This window comes from Urocampus carinirostris, chromosome 8, assembly GCF_059441175.1.
Source record: "Urocampus carinirostris isolate Australia breed hairy pipefish chromosome 8, RoL_Ucar_1.0, whole genome shotgun sequence".
In the NCBI taxonomy this organism is placed as follows: Eukaryota; Metazoa; Chordata; class Actinopteri; order Syngnathiformes; family Syngnathidae; genus Urocampus; species Urocampus carinirostris.
Window position 1 is genome coordinate 45104509 of NC_142356.1, and position 19986 is coordinate 45124494.

At 42.6% G+C, this 19986-nt stretch overlaps 1 long non-coding RNA gene and 1 pseudogene across 1 annotated transcript; both read right to left on the reverse strand.

The window, feature by feature from the left end:
- LOC148361994 (testican-3-like) overlaps positions 1–19986 on the reverse strand; it is a 68244-nt pseudogene that overhangs the window by 21760 nt on the left and 26498 nt on the right.
- LOC148361995 (uncharacterized) lies at positions 6175–9656 on the reverse strand. Its single transcript, XR_015851183.1, has 2 exons — positions 9140–9656; positions 6175–6508 (listed from the first exon to the last, which is right to left on the reverse strand). It is a non-coding gene; the product is annotated as an uncharacterized LOC148361995 (long non-coding RNA).

A 19986-nucleotide genomic window follows, 5' to 3' on the forward strand; every position in this document is an offset into this window, starting at 1 on the left:
GCGCTATATAAATGCAGACCATTTACATAGAGTAATTAACCTACTTAAGTATTGAGTAACTATACCTAATTACTTTTTTGAAGTAACATGCCCAACACTGATAAACAGTAAGCAACTGAAGTTCACATGAGCACATTACAACAGTATTACAGTTTCCCTCGCCCAGGATATTTTGATGCGGCAAAATACTCGTAGTACAGAGATGAATGATTCAGGCAAATTCCAATTTACTTGTTTAAAAAGCCTCAGTTATGGGTATCATTTAATTCACCTGAGACATTTTTGTTATATTTTCTGCCTCCACTCTGAAAAGCTGACACGGGTCACTGCGGTAAGAGTGCTAATCCTAACCGATAGACCACCAGTGATTTAGATTACTAGTGTTGGGAATAACGCTATTTTTTTTAGTAACAGGGTAATCTAACTAATTATTTTTTCCGCTGGTAACGTCATTGACAGTCAATAGCGATGCGTTACACCCCTATATAGTGGAGGTCTAATTTGTATCCATTCATTTAAAGTTAATGTCTGGTCTAATGACTTTGTTTGTTCTTTTAAAGGGAATTGGATTTTGATTTAAGTGCTGTATTTATTCATGTATAACGCTTAAGTTTTTTTTTTTTTTTTTTTTTTTCATCAGTTTGGGTCTGCATTATACATGAGGTTTTATGGTAGTACATCACTGTATTTGTGCCACGATTGATTATTCGAAATACATCACCGACCAGAATAGCAAATCATTAAAAGCAATGGGAATCAAAGACGGGTCACGGCGGTAAGAGTGCTAATCCTAACCGATAGACCACCAGTGATTTAGATTACTAGTGTTGGGAATAACGCTTTTTTTTTTTTTAATCTAACTAATTATTTTTTTGGCCGGTAACGCCACTGACGGTGCGTTACTTTGAATAAAGTTATTTTTCGCTCTCCTCCGAATTGATTATGTCATGTCTTGTCAGATTGTGTCACCATTTAAAATAGCAACTACCATATAGTTAAATAACGATTACGATTATAGTTTACCAATGCGCCAAAAGAATAGGCCAATGAGGGCTAATGAGAGCCCTATATTTGACAGCACCCCAACTTGTGTCGTTCGCGAACGAAACGACTCTGTGAAGTGAACGAAGGGATCAAGCTCCCCACCAATCAACAGCTGGTTCTCTCCGAAACTTCTTCTCTTGTGATTGATCAATGTGGATTTTGGGGGGGTTCTGCGTTGTTGACTTTAAAGCCCAGTTTGTATTATTTGACCACTAGATGGCACTGTGTTTTCTGGTGTAAGCGAGGACCAGTGCCACAGCACGGCAGCACCCAAGTGCACAGCGTGGCGGACGAACAGCAGACAAACATGGCTGCAACCTAAGTGTATATTACACACTGCCCATTTAATTTTGATGAGCATAAAAAGGTTAAAGTTGTTTTGAATTTTGTCTTTTTTTGTATTTTTTATAGATATTTTAATCATATTATCTGTGTTTTCAGTGTTAGTGTTTTCAGTGTTAATATTTTCATATAAAAATGTAAAAAATATATATTCTTTTGTCTCTCTTTTTCCTTTTGCTATTGTACATTTCCTTTAGTTTAGTTTTTTTTCCCATGTTTGTCTTTCTCTTTTATTTTCCGCCCTTTTTAAGTCATGCTGTGCATAATGTTATATGATAATTCACAATGTAGGGATTAACGCAACAAAAACAACTTAAACCCCTGTTTGGGACCTGAAAGAGCCTGCTCTTTTTAGTGAACCGAGCCAAAAAGGCTGTTCTCTAAAAATAGTCAGAATTTCCATCTCTATAGTAATCTCTGGTCAAAAACGTCACCGCGGTGTTTTGTATATGCACAGACATTTTCAAATTCTTTGACAGAATTTATTTTCAAACAGTTACTTTCCCTGGTAAGTAGTTACTTTCACTCTCATGTAATTCAGTTACTGACGTAGTTAGTTTTTGAAAGATGTAGTGAGTATAACAAACCTATGTATTTCTGACTTTATTATAGGGTTTATACACATTTTTCGTGGTCAAATTCAAGCCCTTTTCAAGAACTTTGAAGGTCAATTTTTCTTGTACCTTCAAAGGAAAAATTCTGGCGCCCATCAAAAGAAGGTTTCTTGTGTTGACATTAATGACTAATGATAAAGTCGCTATCTTGCTGCCAGCACATACTTTGTGCTATTTTGAGCTGATCCTGTCTTTGATCTTTGTGTGTCAACCGACATGAATTCTGCCGTTCTGCTTTAGTTGTTAAAGCAGAACGGCATCTTCAACACGTCGTCACACTTGTTGACAAATATTCGAAAGGGCTCTATAGGTCTTGTAATGAATTTTTATTTCATATGTTTTGCAGGGATTCTCTGCAAAACATATTAAATTACCAATTACTAAATAGTCTCAGTGCATAATGTTGTGTTATTATTATTGATAATGTAGAATTAAAACAAAAAACATTTGAGGAGCCGAGCAAAAAAAAACGCTTTGTGTGAGCAGAAGGGGGCGGTGCCTCTTCATCACAAGCCACCAGAGCAGGCGTGTCGGCGTAATTTTTTTTCTATTACGTGGAGTCAGACTGCCAAGAAACACGCCGATGGCAACAATTTCAAGCGTTTTCAAGCACTTCACCCCAAAAGCATTTTCTGACCTTGAAAACACAACACTGAAATTGAAGCATATTCAAGGATTTCAAGCACCCGTACAAACCCTGTTATTAGGACATCACGGAAGTGTTTGTGTGTGTGTTGCTTACCTAATACTCTTCTGGGTGACACAGGAGGCTGTTTTGTAGTCCTCGGCCACACACACTTTGTGGCGGCCACATTTGATCTTCAGACACGGGTCTTTGTCCGGATCAAGCCCTGCAAGCACACGCATACAAAATCTCCTTCAAGTGTGTACAGTATATTGTCTTTCTTTCTTTAAAAACAATCAACACAGAGGAGCAGAGGGAGAGTAATCTCTCCTGATTAATTGTCCGTTTTGTTTCATGCAAGATGCACCGGGAAAGCTTTAGTAAAAGCACATAGTTAGTTGCAGGGGGTGTCAAATTGAGTTGGGCACACAAATTCACAGTGGCTGGATTAGTAGATTAAAGAGAGAAAGAACAAGAGAGAGGGAGAAAGAAAAGACTACAAAAATAAAATCAGAATGAGAAAAAGACGGAAAGAAAATAAAAATGAAAGAGAGAAAGACAGGGGAAAAATAAAAATTAAATAAAGAGAGAAAGCTTTTAATTTCAGCTGAAGCCGTAATAATGCTACATAAATATAGAAACACTACATCAGTGTTGGCTTATGCTACGCATTCTTTCTAGCAGACCTGCTAGCAAGAGCTAGCTTGCAGAAGAGACAATTTTAGACGCCAAAGGTGAGCGATCTTTATCGGTCAACGCCATTGATTGCAAGTCAGCTTTTTAATGAGGCCTGATCAGTTCGACCTTCGCTAAAGGACTTTAGAATTATCTCTGAGCAGTTTTGCTAGTTTACGCAGCCTCCATCCGCCATTGCACTCTCTTAATAGTATTGTTTTCCTGTCATGTCCAGCGCGGCTAATGCGGCGCTCAAGGTTACGCTCGTGACTTCTATGTGCTAGTATGCGTTTATCACCTTAGCTAGCTAAACGGAGGATCAAGGTGACCGGAGGAATACACATTGGCGTTTTTGGTGTGGTTTTAAAGCGATCAGTCGCCCCAACATAAGACAGGGTTCATGTACTGTACATTTTTCATGGGCCTCATGGGCAATGCTTTTTTTGGTGACTTGGATAACTAAAAAAAAGTGAATATCTTGCAGCCACACATACTGCTTCAACAATGCATACGCAGCTTCAATACGTCACACTTGTTTACAAACACGAAAAAGTTCCCCATAGGTGTTGTGTAATAATGGAGTTCAATACGATGGATAAAAAGAAAGAAAGGGGGATGGTGATTCGGCTCTCAGGTGACTAACGTTTTTTTGTGATGAAAAGTTGATTTCAATTTAAAAGTGAGCAGCAGCTTGACCGGTTTCCCATTAAGTCTTTGCATGCGGGCACGTTGGCTCGACTGTGATCTACATGGCATGAGATACTTTCTGTCTAGTGTCAACTGGTACCTCTAATTTGATAATTGTGGGAATATTGAAGAAAATGTGGGCAATATTTAAATCTGTTGTTTACACTTTGATATCTGTATACGTACCCTCAGTTGCTGTTACACCTCACGTCAACCGGGATATAGCTGAATTGCATAGGCGAAAGCAGTTTATTCACAAGCTTTATAAACGTGATCAGTTGGCATACTTGGAAAGTTATCAAGATGCCTCAAGGGAACTGCGGAGGGCCATCAGGCGGGAAAGGGTGGCTGAGGAAAATAAAGTTTTAGAGGCTAATAATACTCGTAAATTCTTTTTATACATCAACCGTAAACTAATTTCTAGGGCATCTATTCCCAACCTGAAGGCATCTGACGGTACCGTTGCTACAGATAATGCTGACAATGTCTGTATATTAAATGATCAGTATGCCAGTGTTTTTGGTCGTGACAATGGTGTTTCACCCGACTTTCCCAGCAGAACTACAGCTGTTTTAAATTCTGTGGAACTTTCAAAGGAGTTAATTCATAGATACTTGATAAAACTTCCCAGCAAATTTTCAGCCGGCCCTGACAAAATTCCAAATTTCTTGCTTAAAAAGCTTGCTGACTTTTTATGTGAACCATTATTTTACCTGTTGTCTAGATCTTTTGAGGATTCACAGCTGCCTGAGGACTGGCTTAGTGCTATTGTCATACCGATTTTTAATGGGGGGAGCACAACAAGTGCAGCCAACTATAGACCAGTTAGCTTGACTAGCTGCGTCTGTAAAGTGTTTGAGAAAATTATCTCAGATGCCATATGGAAATTTATACAGGAGCACAATCTTTTTACGTTTAAACAACATGGGTTTAGGTCCGGACATTCTACCATGACTAACTTAATAGCTCATTTGAATAATATTACCAGTAGGTTTTTTGTTCACAATATGGCTGGTCATGTTGTTTACTTAGACTTTTGCAAGGCTTTTGATAAAGTGTCTCATAACAAGCTTTTACAAAAACTGAAATGCTATGGTATTAGGGGAAAACTGCTTGAATGGATAACAGCATATTTGTCAAATCGTAAACAATGCGTAAAAATTGATGATGTTCTTTCAGCGTGGTCGGAAGTTTGGAGTGGGGTACCGCAGGGCTCAGTACTAGGACCATTATTATTTCTGTTTTTTGTGAACGACCTACCTGAGGCCATTCAAAGTAGTGACATCTCAATTTTTGCCGATGATGCTAAACGGTCGGGTTTCTTACCAAAAACCCAGGTGACAAGAACAATTGATTCTCTCCAAAATGACATTAAATCAGTTTTTCTTTGGTCCGAAAAGTGGCAACTGCAATTGTCATCTCATAAATGCTTAGCACAGTCGTTTTTACATGGTTCTGTTCCGCTGTATAACATTAATGATCATGATTTGCATGTTGTTACTGAACTATTTACCACTGTCCTCCTGCTTTCCTTTTTGGATACATGCGTGGCCAATAAGACCTACAGTCGGGAGGAGCTCATCCGACTAGGTGGGTGTCTAAATTTCGACTTTTCGGGCACTTTCTATACCACCCACGACATCCCAAATGAGCTCCAAAGGGACTCGGATTCGCCCTGCTTTCCCGCTCCACCGAAGAAAAAGAAGAAAAATCGGAGACGAAGACGGCGAAAAGATAGAAAACAGAAGCGAGGATGTCGTGCAGGGAAGCGTGTGAAGTTGATGGAGCAACGACATGAAGATCTGTCTAATCCAACCATCATTTCTTCGTCGATTCTGCGAGTCAACCGACACCCGAAGCCCAACGCACAAAACCGGCATCTCGTGACGATCTCCACAAAGGCTACAGCTAAGTCAAATGATTCAAAGCTAAAATTTGGTCTTTTGAATGTTAGATCACTCGCTCCTAAAGCTTTACTTGTAGATAATATTATTTGCGATTATAAACTTAACTGTATTGGTCTCTGTGAAACGTGGTTACGCCCGGATGAGTATTTAGCTCTAAATTATGCTTCTCCCCCAGATTACGAGAGCAGCCATTTAGCACGCACGTTGAAAAAGGGTGGCGGTGTCGCGCTCATTTCTGAAAAAACGCTCAAATTTACTCCTCGTACCTCTAATAGTCAAGTCAAGTCAAGTCATTTTTATTTGTATAGCCCTAAATCACGAAGAGTCTCAAAGGGCTTCACAGATTGTTACACTATATTACACAAACTATTTTCAACCGACAAGAGGAGTAGGTTATTCGTATGCAATGGAGTAGAAGTGAGTTTTAAGTTTAGATTTAAACATTTCCACTGAGGTTGCAGATCGAATCTCAGGGGGAAGAGCATTCCACAGCACCGGTGCCCGGATGGAGAACGCTCTCGAACCAGCAGAAGACTTCTTTGCTCTCGGGATCATCAGAAGACCAGCACTCTCAGATCGTAGGCTTCGGCCCGGGACATAGTGGCAGATCAGATCTGAAAGATAAGAGGGAGCAAGTCCATGTATGATTTTGTACAATACTAAGAGAACTTTGAAGTCACATCTTTGGCTAACTGGGAGCCAATGCAGGTTAGCCAAAATCGGTGTTATGTGATCGTACTTTTTTGTCCTGGTTAAGAGCCTCGCTGCGGCATTTTGTACTAGCTGAAGAGACTTGATTCTGGACTTCGGGAGACCGGAGAGTAGTGCATTGCAGTAATCGAGACGGGAGGTAACAAATGCATGAATTAATGTTTCCGCATCAGACTGAGACAGTATTGAACGGATTTTAGCAATGTTGCGAAGATGGAAGAAGGCAGTTCTAGTAATTTGTTTTACATGCATCTCAAAGGATAGTTCAGGGTCAAATATGACACCTAAATTTTTAACTGAGTCACTCTGTGTGATGTGACATTTGTCAATGTTCACAGCAGTTTTTGAGAATAAGTCCCGGCATTTAGAAGGACCAATGACTAACATTTCAGTCTTTTCAGAGTTAAGACGCAAGAAGTTGAGTGACATCCACTCTTTTATCTCAGTGAGACAGGCCTCCAAATTTCCACAGTTTAGTGTGGAAGATTCCTCCAACGGAAGATATAGTTGAGTGTCGTCTGCATAGCAATGGAAGCTGATATTGTACTTGCGAATAATATCACCTAACGGAAGCATGTAAATGTTGAAAAGTAGGGGGCCGAGCACTGAACCCTGCGGAACACCGCAGGTAACATTAAAGGGCTCAGATGTCGTTTCACCATATTTAACACAGTGTGTCCTATCTGAGAGGTAGGATTTGAACCACGAGAGGACAGCTCCTGAGAGACCAATCCATTTTTCCAACCGTTCTAGTAGGATATTGTGGCGCACTGTGTCAAAAGCAGCACTAAGATCCAGCAGCAGCAAAAGTGATGAAGCGCCAGAATCCATTGACATTAGGAGATCATTTGTTACCTTGATCAGAGCTGTCTCAGTAGAGTGGTTAGCCCTGAATCCTGATTGCATGGATTCAAAAAGGTTATTCTCCGATATGAAAGCATTCAGCTGCTGTGCCACTACTCTTTCGAGTACTTTAGAGAGGAAAGGTAGGTTTGACACAGGTCTGTAATTACTTAATATTTCTGGATCAAGGTTGGGTCGTTTCAGTGTGGGTTTAATAACGGCGGACTTAAAAGCTGCTGGAACTACACCTGAGGAGAGTGATGTATTTATAATATTTAGAACTGAAGGCCCAAGGACGCTAAAAAGACTTTTAATAAGTGAACCTGGGAGCGGGTCGAACTGGCAAGTTGTCGGTTTGGCCGCATTCACCACTTGTTTGAGATCATCAAGTGACAGTTCACTAAAACCGGCCATTTTCCCAGGGCAGCCACCCTGTCGTGCATCTGTAAATTTCAGTCCTTTAATACGTGTGGTACTAACAATATCTTTTGCAATTTCTTCCTGTATGCATTGAATCTTCTTAGTGAAGAAGACCATTAAGTCCTGAGCAGAGTGTGTCGAACTGTCTGCGATAGGCTGTTGCCTTGTAAGCGATGCTACAGTGTCAAAAAGGGCTTTGGGGTTGTTCTTTTGAGACGCAATCACCTTCGAAAGGTAGGCCGATTTTGCAGAGGCAAGGGCCGCTTTATACTTTAACAAGCTGTCACACCAGGTTTGATGGAAAACCTCAAGCTTGGTAGCGCGCCATTTTCTCTCCCATTTCCTGCATTCTTTTTTAAGGGTTCTAGTTTCCTCAGTAAACCAAGGTGTGCGTCTTTTAGGACGTGATTTTAGTTTTATGGGCGCTATTGAATCCAGCACACTAGTCAGGGTGGTATTGAACTCATTCATGAGTGAGTCAATCGAGCCATTGTATTTAGGAAAGGACGCAACTGCTCCAGGAAGGAGTTCAAAGAGCTCAGAAACTGTGCCAGTGCTTATATTGCGTCCGCTAGATCCCTCAGCTTTATTAACTTTACATTTAGTTAGCACCTCAAATGTCACTAAATAATGATCAGAGATAACAGTAGTACACGGTAGCACCATAATGTTTGAGGTTAAAACTCCTCGAGTCAGAATCAAGTCTAGCGTGTTCCCATTTTTATGGGTTGGCAAGTCAACCAGTTGAGTAAAACCAAATGCATCAATTAGAGAACTAAACGCAATAGTAAGTGAACTGTGTGGGGAGTTCATATGAATGTTAAAGTCTCCCATAATTATAATTTTGTCTGCATAGGTTACTAGTTCAGACAAAAGTTCAGCAAATTCGTCTAAGAAAGTTGTGTATGGCCCAGGTGCACGATAGATAGTTATTACATCAATTGACAATTGAGGGGACCGCATCACAAGAGCCTCAAACGTTTTGTAATTATTAGAGGTACGTGTATTAAATTTGAGCGATTTTTCAGAGATTAGCGCAACACCACCACCTCTTTTCAGCGTGCGTGCTATATGACTACTCTCGTAGTCTGGGGGAGAGGCATAATTTAGCGCTAAGTGCTCATCCGGGCGTAACCACGTTTCACAAAGACCCATACAGTTAAGTTTATAATCACGAATAATGTTATCAACAAGTAAAGCTTTTGGAGCAAGCGATCTAATATTTAACAGACCAAATTTCAGCTTTGCTGAATCATTTGACTTAGCTGAACTCTTTGTAGTCTTTGTCGAGATCTTCAAAAGCTCCCGGCGTTGTGGCCGCTCGTGAGCGCTGAGTTCAAAGCGTCGGTTGTCCGGCGAGGAATGAATGGTGGAATTAGTTACATCCTCGCGTCCATCTTGCTGCTTGGACTTCACACGCTTCACACATCTACCTGCACGGCAACCACGTTTCTGTTTTCTTTCTTTACGGGGCCGCCGCCGCCGTTTTTTAAGAGGAATAGCTGTCCACAAGGATGCCGGGTCTCTTTGAAGTTCGCTCGGTATATCATGGGCGGTATAAAAAGTGCCCGAATAATCGAAATTTAGACGCCCACCCAACCGAATAAGTTCGTCCCTACTGTAAGTGTTTTTGGCCACACATGTGTCCAAAAGTGAAAGCAAAAAAGACAAGAGAACGGCAATAAATAGAAGATTAGCTGGAGAGCTCGCCGCAAGCATGTATCCATGCGCAGTCGCCATCTTGGTCACGGCACCAATGTAACCGCGCTGTACGTGTCCCACCAAAGATCCACATTCACCACAAGTCGTTCGAGGCTCTTGTTATGAGGTCCTCTCCATTGTCAATCTATGTGATAACTATCTATCGCGCACCAGGACCATACACAACTTTCTTAAACGAATTTGCTGAACTTTTGTCTGAACTAGTAACCTACGCAGACAAAATTATAATTATGGGGGACTTTAACATTCATATGAACTCCCCACTCAGTTCACTCACTGTTGCGTTTCAGTCTATAATTGATGCTTTTGGTTTTAATCAACTGGTTGATTTGCCAACCCATAAAGATGGAAACACGCTCGACTTGGTTCTGACTCGAGGAGTTTCAACCTCAAACATGGCGGTGCTATCGTGTACTACAGTTATCTCGGATCATTATTTAGTTACATTTGAGGTGCTAGCTGAATGTAGTACCAAAAAAACTGAAGGATTCACCGGACGCAATATAAGCACGGGCACAGTTTCTGAGCTCTCCAATATTCTTCCAGGAGCAGTTGCGTCCTTTCCTTCCTACATAGGCTCCATCGAACCACTCCTAAATGAATTTAACGCTACCCTGGCCAATGCCCTGGATTCAGTTGCGCCCATCCGGCATAAATCACGACCTAAAAGACGCACACCTTGGTTTAATGATGAAACTAGATCCCTTAAACGAGAATGCAGGAAATCTGAAAGAAAATGGCGCGCTACCAAGCTTGAAGTTTTCCATCAAATCTGGTGTGATAGTTTGTTGAAGTATAAAGCGGCCCTGGCCTCTGCAAAATCAGCCTACCTTTCGAAAGTGATTGCGTCACAAAAGAACAATCCCAAGGTCCTTTTCGACACTGTAGCATCGCTAACAAGGCAACAGACTATCCCAGATAGCTCCACCCATTCTGCCCACGACATAATGGTCTTCTTTACTAAGAAGATCCAAAGCATACAGGAAGAAATTGCTAAAGACAGTATTAATTCAACACATACTAAAGCACTCAAATCTCTAGATGCACGACATGGTGGCTGTCTAGGTATTTTGTCCCGTTTTAGTGAACTGTCACTCAAAAATCTTAAACAGATGGTGAATACGGCCAAACCGACGACTTGCCAGTTCGACCCACTTCCAGGTTCACTTATCAAAGGTCTCTTTGGCGTTCTTGCACCTTCAGTTCTAAATATTTTAAACATATCACTCGCCTCAGGTGTAGTTCCAGCTGCTTTTAAGTCCGCTGTCATTAAACCCACACTGAAACGACCCAACCTAGATCCAGAAAACTTATGTAATTATAGACCTGTGTCAAACCTACCGTTTCTTTCTAAAATACTTGAAAAAGTAGTGGCACAGCAGCTGAATGATTTCATGTCCGAGAACAATCTCTTTGAATCAATGCAATCAGGATTCAGGGCTAACCACTCTACTGAGACAGCTCTGATTAAGGTAACCAATGATCTCCTACGGGCAATGGACTCGGGCGCATCATCACTTTTGCTGCTGCTGGACCTTAGTGCTGCATTTGACACAGTGGACCATATTATCTTGCTAGAACGGTTGGAAAAATGGATTGGTCTCTCAGGAAGCGTCCTATTATGGTTCAGATCCTACCTCTCAGATAGGACACACTGCGTTAAATATGGCGAATTGACATCTGAGCCATTTAGTGTTACTTGTGGTGTTCCGCAGGGTTCAGTGCTTGGCCCCCTTCTCTTCAGCATTTATATGCTTCCACTAGGTGATATTATTCGTAAGTATAATATCAGTTTCCATTGCTACGCAGATGACACTCAACTCTATCTCCCGATGGAGGAATCTGCCACACTAAACTGTGGAACTTTGGAGGCCTGCCTCACTGAGATAAAAGAGTGGATGTCACTCAATTTCCTGCGTCTTAACCCTGAAAAGACTGAAATGTTAGTTATTGGTCCTTCTAAATGCCGTGACTTATTCTCTAAAACCGCAGTGAACTTGGACAATTGCCACATCACACAGAGTGACTCACTTAAAAATGTAGGTGTCATTTTCGACCCTGATCTGTCCTTTCAAACACATGTGAAGAAAATTACTAGAACCGCTTTCTTCCATCTCCGTAACATTGCTAAAATTCGTCCTATACTTTCTCAGTCGGATGCGGAAATCATAATTCATGCGTTTGTTACCTCCCGTCTCGACTACTGTAATGCACTACTTTCCGGTCTTCCGATGACCAGACTCAAGAGTCTTCAGCTGGTACAAAATGCTGCAGGGAGGCTTTTAACAAGGACAAAAAAGTACGATCACATCACCCCAATTTTGGCTAACCTGCATTGGCTCCCTGTTAGCCTAAGATGCGATTTTAAGGTTCTCCTACTACTATACAAAATCATACATGGACTTTCCCCCTCATATCTCTAAGATCTGATCTCCCCCTATGTCCCGGCCCGAAGCCTTCGTTCCGAGAGCGCCGGTCTCCTGGTGATCCCAAGAGCCAAGAAGTGTTCCGCTGGTTCGAGAGCGTTCTCCATCCGGGCACCGGTGTTGTGGAATGCTCTTCCCCCTGAGATCCGATCTGCAACCTCGGTGGAAATGTTTAAATCTAGGCTTAAAACTCACTTCTACTCTATAGCATACGAGTAACCTAATCTTATATGTAATAACTTGTGAATCCCTTAGAGACTAATTGTGATTAAGGGCTATACAAATAAAAATGACTTGACTTGACTTAACATCAGGATCTGGGTGTCACTCTTACTTCAAACTTAAAGTTTATCACGCATATCGCCAAAATTACCAACAAAGCCAATAACATAGCATCAAACATTTACAGAAACTTTTACAACAAGAGCCCAGCATTCTTAGTTCGAATGTTTTGCGTTTATGTTAGACCCGGGTTAGAATATAACAGCGTTGTGTGGAACCCTTACTTACTCAAGGACATTAACCTACTGGAAGGAGTTCAACGACGGTATACGAAGCGGATACCTGGAATGCACAGCTTGTCATATCCGGAAAGACTACAAAGACTGAACTTGGACTTTTTGGAGCTCCGTAGAATTTGATTTGATTTAATTTTTGTGTTCAAAGTACTGCATGGAATGATCGATGTGCCTTTTGATCAATTTTTTGAGTTCTGTCGTGTTGATGGTTTACGTGGTCACAGATATAAGTTACGGGTGCCTAGACCTACCAGCAACTTGCATGGAAACTTTATTTCTTTCAGGATACCAAAAATTTGGAATTTTTTGCCTGACCGGGTTATTAGTGCAAATACGGTGCAAACCTTTAAGCAAAGGTTGGCAGAAACAGATCTGTCAAATTTCCTTAGGGGAGGGGGCGTAAGGTGACCATATTTGGCCATGCTCACTCTCAGCATTAGTTTTTCTTTTTGTGTCATGTTTTGATTAATGTATCCAACAATACCTTCAATAAACATTTCATTTCATTTCATAATTAGATAAGCGGGCCAGCGTTACCAAGGATGAAAAATTGCAGACTTTCATTACTCTTCTGCTGCTGTTTATCCAGCCGGCAGCAGACACAAAATGCCGCAATTGTCCGGCCTTCTGTATTGTATTTATATGTTTTTTTGAAAAACAAGAAGACAAAAATAATAAACAAAATTTATTAAGAGTAATTACTGTGAAACAAGACAGGCAAAGACATTCGGAGGCCTGACTCACTATGATAAAAAGATGGATGTCACATAACTCCCTCCGCCTCAACCCTGAAAAGACCAAAATGTTAATTTGGTCCATCGAAATATGACAAACAAACTTAATATCACCCAGAGTGCCTCAGCTGAAAGTTTTGGTGTCACATATGACTCCAATCTGTCCTTCTAAACACACGTTAAGAATATTATTAGAACAGCTTTTTTCCATCTTCATAGTATTGCTAAAAATCGCCCTATTCTGTCCCGGTCTAATGTGGAGATTAGAATTGATGTGTTTGTTACCTCCCGTTTCGATTTAGTAATGTACTAATCTCGGGTTTTCCAAAGTCCAAAATCAAGTGCACACAAATACAAAATGCTGCAGAGAGGCTTTTAACGAAGACAAGAAAGTTTGATCACATTACCCAGAATTTAGCTAACTTGCATCGGCTCCCTGGTAGTTCCTGCTTCAGTGGTTCCACTAACCGGTGCCTCATCCAGGCAGAGGGCGCAGAGTGGGTAGCAAGAAGAGGAGAGGAAGGAAAGAGTTAGAGCCATGGAGAGGCTAGGCTGCTCTGAGCATTAAAAATTGTCTCGTCGCATTGAAAAAAAAATACCAATATCCGTCAAATTCCCAAATATTGGTGCCGATAATCGCCCTGCCTGATAATCGGTTGATATCTAATGGTGACTACAAAAAGCTAACTGGAAGTGAATGCTGTGAAAAAGGGAAGCAACAAGACGCTGTTTTAATGGCACAGCAGTGCTTTTTCACGGGAGTCAAATGAAAATGCGGTTGCGACGCTGACTCAAAACACTGCAAACCTTTTACAGAGGGTGAATTTGTTAAAAACTAGTCCAAGAATACCAGGGTAAATAGTCGACCCTCACACATTTTAAGCTTACCAAAACTGGCCTGCTTCATTAAAAGTTAGTAAAAGGATAACTCAACTGTTTGGTGCTAGGCATAAATAATATCATTCTGACACGCTATAAAGTAATTACTGATTATTTTAAATGAGTTGATTATCTTGATATTGGGCTTATTGATTAGTACTTTGAACAGCTACAGAATCCCCCCCTCTCTTGTTGTCTTGTCAACAAGGCCCTTGGTTTATTGATTTGATTTTCCATGCCATGTAAATAAATCTTGGTTTGTAACAACAAACCATGTTGCATTTTGTTGTGTCTTGATTTTCCTTCGGAGTCATCAATCGTTATCAATGAACTGCAAAATTGATAAATCAAAGCTAAAATACAATATGTTTCCAGGATTGCTTCCTTTGTGATAAATTAGAGACAAAAAGGCTGTATTGGATTATTTCTGGCAGTGGATATTCAGCCCCACATGATGGGCGATCTGGTCACCCGCAAATCCAATGTAAAACCCAAATAAATATAATTTAATCGTCCATACACATACAAGATATATAATATAGATATAGAATAGAATAGAGAATATACCTTTATTGTCATTGTTACAAAATGGGTTGACAACGAAATTGGACGTGGCACTCCAGGTTCACATTTTGCAGTGAGAATAGAAGAAAACAAAGAAGATAAAGGAACAAAGAAGATGTTTGTATTGTCCTTGTTGCAGGCTTTGTTTTTCTCCAGAAGGGGTGAGGGACAGACAGAGATGGTCGGATCCAGCTAGGTGGGGGGAGGGGAGAAGCTCTGTACACATGTACAGCTACCTGTGTTTGCATGTTCTCCCCGATGTACACACGGTCCAGTGCTTTTCCCCTTGGTTGCACAGTCCACGTATTGAATGATTTTGACAAGGCATGCCTGATTAAAGTCGCCGGCGACGATAAAAGCTCAGTCGGGGTGTGCAAGCTGCTGTTTATTGATAGCGGCGAGCAGAAGATTTAGCGCTATGCTAACATTAGCATCCGGTGGAACGTAAACAGCAATCAAAATGACCACAGTTAGCTCTCTCGGTAGATAGAAGGGTCTACCCGATACTGCTAGAATCTCTATATCGGGTGAGGAGTGTGTGTCAATGATTCTGCTGTTATTGCAGCGCATAGTCCCCCACCCCTGTTTTTTTTTTCGGTCGTGCCGGTGTAGCGTGCGTCCTGCTAGTTGGACTGCGGCGTCGGGGAAGCCAAGACTCCGTGATGACAAAAATACTGCAATTCTGGACGAAGCTGTTGGTGGCGATCCGCAGCTCAAATTCACTAATTTTGTGAACGATAGATCTGGCATTGGTCAGGAACATGCTCGGAAGCGCTGGTCTGTGTGGTAGCCTTCTTGGGGGCGGCAGTAGCTTCAGGAGCGCTCGTCTTGGGATCAAGGGATCCCAGTTCGAATCCCGGCTCGTCCGTGTTACATGTCGAAGTGTCCTTGGGTAAGACACTGAACCCCTGATACCCCCAATAAGCAGGTTAGCGCCTTACATGGCTGCAAGGCCGCTATTGGGAAATGTGGAGCATATTGTAAAGCGCTTTGGGAAGTCATTGACTTGAAAAGCGCTATATAGATGCAGATCATTTCATTTCATTCTCAACTTAGCAGCTAGGCCCAGATGAAATGGGACACAAGAAAGCGGCCATGTCATTCAGGTCAAGGTGACACAACACATTCTTCTGTTCAACAGCAGGGCCCGACAGCTTTCACTGGTTTACTCCTACTGCATCATACAGGTGCCATGCCCATCACTTAGAATGCGTCTAAACATCCCACTATCCTTTCACAACACCTCTCCCTCACTCCTATCACCAACAAGAGCTCTAGCTTTCTCTATATTTAGACCTCTTTCCTGCAGAGCACTCATAACACCATTCATCCACGTCAATCGCGGCCTTCCTCTTGGTCTCCTTCCATTTACTTCTGCTCTGTAGATCCTTTTCAACATCGCTCCTCATCCAGCCTCTCCATGTGTCCAAATCAACCGAGTACTCTCTTATCTACATGCTTGCTCAGTTCCACTACTACTCCAGTTCTGTCTCTCGTAATTTCATTTCTCAATCTATCCAATCTTGTTACTCCAAACATACTCCTCAAACACTTCATCTCCAAAATATTTATTTTCCTTGTCAAATCGGAGAAAATACAGTCGGCACAATCACACTCTCATACAGTCCCCTCTTAACATCCATACTCATACTCTTGTTGCTCATCACTCTCCTCAGAACACTTATCCACACGCTTGCTCAGTTCCACGACTACTCCAGTTCTATCTCTATTTCATCCCTAAATCTATCCAATCTTGTCACTCCTAACATACTCCTCAAACACTTCATCTCAAAAACATTTAACTTCCTTCTTAAATCTGCGTTCAGGCTCCAAGTCATTGCACCATACAACACAGTTGGCACAATCACACTCTAATACAGTCCCATCTTAACATCCCTACTTATACTCTTGTTGCTCATCACTCTCCTCAGAGCACCCAAAACCTTGCTTCCTTGATTCACTCTGTGCAATACCTCGCACTCCATTCCACCAACTGCAGCCACAATGGGCTCAGGAGGTAGAGCGCTCGTCTTGGGATCAAGAGATCGCAGTTCGAATCCCAGCTCCTCCGTGTTACATGTTGAAGTGTCCTTGGGTAAGACACTGAACCCCTAATGCCCCCAATACGCAGGTTAGCGCCTTACGTGGCTGCAGGGCCGCTATTGGGAAACCTGAAGCACACTGTAAAGCGCTTTGGGAAGTCTTGAAAAGCGCTATATAAATGCATATCATTTCATTTCATCATTACAACCTAAGTACCTAAAGTTTTCAACTTCTTCTGGCACCTGTCCGTGCAACCATATTTCTAACGCCATGCCCACTCTATCACATGAACACTTTATCACCTTACTCTTACTCAACATTCACACATAACTTACGCCTATCACACACTCTTCTAAACTCAATTACAACCTTCTCAATGCTTCCTCAGAAACAGCCACAACGCTGTGTCATCTGCAAACTACAATTGACTCACCTGCCACACTGTTCAATTGTTATCCATCATTTCCACACCTCTGCCAAATACTTTTGCATTCACATCTCTTACCACACCATCCATGTACACATTGAACATCACACACCCCTGTCTCACACCAGTCAACACAGGGAACCACTCACTTGTCTCACTCCCTACTCTTACACATGCTCTGCTGTTCACATAAAAACTCTTCAATGCTTCCAACAACTTTCCACCCACTCCATACATTACCATCACCTGCCACATCGCCTCTCTATCAACTCTGTCATACGCCTTTTCCAAGTCCATGAATGCCAAATAAACATCCTTACCTTTTGCAAAATATTTCTCACACACCTGTTGTATTACAAACACCTGATCCACACATCCTCTTCCTTTCCTGAAACCACTCAGCTCCTCCATCACCAACTCATCCGTTCTTCCTGTCACTCTTAATCAAGACTCTTCCATACGGCACAGAGAACAAACCTTTTTTCAAGCATTCAGCAGTACAACCATCAAACCCAGGCGCCTTCCCCCCTTTCATTTCTTTCACTGCCTCTTGCACCTCCCATGTTTCCACAGGCTTCAGATTATAATCACCCAACACGGGCATTCTCCCCATACCACCGATCGCCTCGACTCTCACTTATCTCCCATACTCCACATTCGACAACTCCTCAAAATACTCTGCCCATCTCGTCCTGCACTACCGCTAACCAGCAATCTACCATCCTTATCTTTCACTTTCTCTTCCTTTCCAGACTTGCTCTTATTTAATCTTTTCACTTCTTTGCAGAACACTTTTCTCCTTCCTCTAAGTTCACTCCTACCTTTCAACACCATTCAGCATTTGCTTTCCTCTTCGCTTCGCCCACCACCGCTTTTACCAACCCTTTTGTCACTATATACTGTCCATATGCATCACCACTCTTATCTTGCAGCCACTCCTCAAAGGCATGTATCATAATTCAGTACTTCCGGCGCCGGCGCGAATGGCAGCCACTCCAGCAGCTCCCGTGTTATTTTCGCTACTTTTGTGATTTAGTGTTTTGTTTTTTTGCTTACATCTTCAGTGTCTGCCTTGCAACACTTGCGGCACTTTGGATTATTTTCTATCCTATGGATATGGGTTTTAACGCACAAAAATGCGTTTATTCGGGGAATCAACTCCTCGACCTGAGGAATTCTCGAGCCGGCGCGGTCCCCCTTTTACCTGACGAGGTGAGGCGACCCAACCGGGGGTGCAGAGCCGGTGCTAAGGTAAAGGCTAAGCGGCTAGCGGCGAAGTTGCGATATAAGCCCTCGGTACCGTCCATAATCATGGGGAATGTCAATTCCCTACCAAATAAAATTGACGAACTGGCTGTGCTTGTGAAAGACATCAAAGTATACAGGGACTGCAGCTTGCTTTGCTTTACGGAAACGTGGCTCACATCTAGCAACCCGGACGCTAACGTCGCGCTAACCGGCTTCTGCGCTGTTCGGGCTGACAGAAACACAAAAGCCAGTGGGAAGCGCAGAGGAGGGGGACTGGCTAGCTACGTGAACACGAGGTGGTGTAACCCCGGGCATGTAAAAACAAAGCTTTCTATCTGCTGCCGTGATGTGGAACTTTTGGCCGTAAGTCTGCGTCCCTATTACATGCCCAGAGAGTTCGGACACGCCATTGCTGTTATTGTTTACATCCCACCGCGCGCTGATGCGGAAGTAGCGTGTGAAGTCATCCACTCCGCTGTGGCAAAACTACAAACACAACACCCGGAGGCTGCAATGTTAATCTCTGGGGACTTCAACCACGTGACTCTTGATAAGACACTGCCCTCTTTCGTCCAGTATGTGGACTGCAAGACCAGGGGAAATAGGACTATTGACCTACTGTATGCGAACATCAAAGATGCCTATGGTGCAACGACACTGCCTGCCCTTGGGAAAGGAGACCACAACCTCATTCTTCTTAAACCTCATTACAAACCAAAAGTGAGGAGGCTACCAACAACCACACGCTCTTTTAGAAAAAGGTCCACTGAGGCTGAGAGACTGCTTTGGACGTACGGACTGGGATGTCCTGCTAGGGTCCCGCAGTGGGGACATTGAGGAGATGGCAAACTGCACTACTGACTACATTAACTTCTGCATGGACAATGTTGTTCCTATAAAGACTGTACGCTGCTATGCCAACAACAAGCCCTGGATCACGAGCGACATCAAGTGCCTTCTGAACCAAAAAAAGAGGGTCTTTAAACATGGTGATCAGCAGGAGCTAAAACGAGTATGGAGGGAGCTCAGAGTCCAGCTCCGGAAAGGGAAGGAGCAGTACAGGAGAAGGTTGGAAAAAAAGCTGCAGAACAACAACATGAAGGAGGTGTGGGAAGGGATGAAAACAATTACTGGCTGCAGCACCAAGCAGGGTGTGGCTGTGGATGTAGATGTGGGGCGAGTCAACCAGTTGAACAACTTTTTCAACAGGTTTGACCGCCTCATCCTCACCCCTGAGTACTGCAGCTGTCCCTCCCCCTCCCCCTCTGGACACTAGCATGGAGGACATCCCCCCACTCAAAATAACTGCAGCCCAGGTGTGTGGAGAGCTGAGGAGGCTGCAAACCAGCAAGGCAGCTGGTCCAGATGGAGTATCCCCCCGACTGCTGAAATCCTGTGCGTCTGAGCTGGAAGACCCTCTACAGCGCATCTTCAACCTGAGCCTTGAACAGGGGAGGGTCCCTCAGCTGCGGAAAACATCCTACATCATCCCAGTCCCAAAGAAATCAAGACCTGAGGAACTCAACGACTTCAGGCCGGTTGCCCTGACATCACATG